The following is a 2129-nucleotide window of genomic DNA, read 5'->3' as shown; positions in this document are numbered from 1 at the left end:
TTAAGTTCATTAAAAAGTGAGAGTGATCAACAGTAAATGGTGCACAGAAATAAAGTAAATCAAAATGAAAACTATTCATTAGCTTTGCAATGAAGAGGTCATTGTTGATGGAAGTCTTTTCAGAGGCATGATGGTGCATTGAAATGGGAGAAAATCTGTGTAGATGAGTGATCAGAAGAAGGGAAGCACACCCTGGCTGGTGTGGCTCAGTGGATTGAGCACCAGCCTGTGAACCAAAGGGTCATCGGTTCAATTCCCAGTTCAGGGCACATGCCTAGGTTGCAGGTCAGGTTCCCAGTAGGGGGCGCACAAGATGCAACCACATATTGATGTTTCTCTCCCTCTCTTTCTTCCTCCCTTTTCCTCTCTAAAATAAATAAATATTTTTTAAAAAAGAGAGAGCAAGAAGGGAAGTGATAGGGCAGTTGTGGGAGGGGCATGGGTTCAGATAAATTTATCACTATGGAGATAAATTTCTCACTATGGAGAGAATACGTCCTTTGACATATTGATGGGATTCACCTCATTACCAAGGATGCTTTGGCAGAAGCAGAAAGGAGGACAAGGACTTGAAATAGACACCAGGGTAGGAACAGATGGGACTCAGAGAAAAGATACAGGAATTAACCCTGAACAGAAGAGTCACCTCTCTCTGCAAAAGAACATGAAAAGGAAAGAGTTAAGGTGACTCTGGTCAGTTGCTAGCAATGCCATACACCAGTATCTTAGTCTTTGGAAATTTCCCTCAATGCAATAAAAAAAAAAACAATAAAATTCTATGCTGCAGAGTCCTGTAGCAGAGTGATTTAGAGCCTGAATACTGACTTCTATGATAAAAACATAGTCTCTAATATCATTATCATGCAAAGAAAACACGCATGCAAGTAAAAGACCTATGACAATTACTGCTTTCAAAGGGGTTATCATTTAAATCGGGACAAGCTGGTGAATTATAAGTTGCCTCTTCATTCTTTATTTACATTCAAGAAGTCATGCAATATGATAACATTAATTTATCTTATGAGAAATGCTGTGAGTGTCTTGAGGTAAGGGTTTATGTCTTTCTTGTCTTACCCACTTGTATCTAAGCACAGGGCCCAGGGCTGTCACGGCTCAAGTAATGGTTAATGAACAAGTGAGCGTCACTCCAAAAACATTTTAAAAATTTTTTAAAAGTTGGCATTTCATTCTGAGTTGCAACACCTTCCCAAATTTTTAAATGTATATATGTACATATATACATTTTATTATTTAAAGTCTAAACCAAAGAAATTGCAAGGGTGCTTTCAAAAACAGGGAGAAAAGAAGAGGTTATAAAAGCTGTTCACAGTGCAGACTGGCCTGTGTGTATTTATTCCATATTGCTCACTCCAGAGTTAGTCATGACTTCAAAATAATAGCACAATTTAATGCATTTTCACACCTCGAAAGAAGGTTACAGTCCTCATTCCAGCCTGCCGCACACATTTATGGGAGAGAAACCACAGGGAGTATCCAGTTGCTAACAAGCATCTCCCAGGACACGCAAGGATTTTTACCAGTCTTCACTTACTAGTGCTGCCCAGTGCAAATTCGATCAGACCTTTCATTTAGAAATTATGCATCCTGATGGCAGACTCTTCTGAAGGACCAGATTGCGCCAAAAGATTGCAGGAAGCGGAGCTCTGTACATCTAAATAACTGGCTCCATTATGTTTTCTCCTCCTTGGCGACAATTAGAATTCATTACCATCTGAGGGCTATTTACCAGTCTGTATAAAAGAAGTTAAATGTTGAGCTAACAGATTGGAAATATGTCCACATATCACGATTTGCTCTCCCCCCTGGCACTCAGAATGGCAGCCTAGAGAAAGGGCCAAGAATGTAAAACACATCACATCTACTTAGCCGGTCCCCGGGTGGGCTGGCTCTGCCAGTGTTAAGGCAGGCTGACCAGAAAGCCATTATCAAGGTGCACTCTCTGATTTTACTCAATAGGAAGAAGACCTTTCAGAAGTACTAGATTTATTTTTAAAAGTAAATTGAAAGGCTGGCCTCCTACACAGAGCACTCTGTATAAATTATAGAGCTTGTCTTACAAACGCCACACACTAAGATGAGTACTGCTTCGTTGAAACAGCCTTCTGAAA

Source organism: Pteronotus mesoamericanus, unplaced genomic scaffold (genome assembly GCF_021234165.1).
Source record: "Pteronotus mesoamericanus isolate MK-2021 breed Mesoamerican mustached bat unplaced genomic scaffold, CSHL_Meso_final contig_50, whole genome shotgun sequence".
Lineage (NCBI taxonomy): Eukaryota > Metazoa > Chordata > Mammalia > Chiroptera > Mormoopidae > Pteronotus > Pteronotus mesoamericanus.
Note: the sequence above shows the minus strand (reverse complement) of the source record.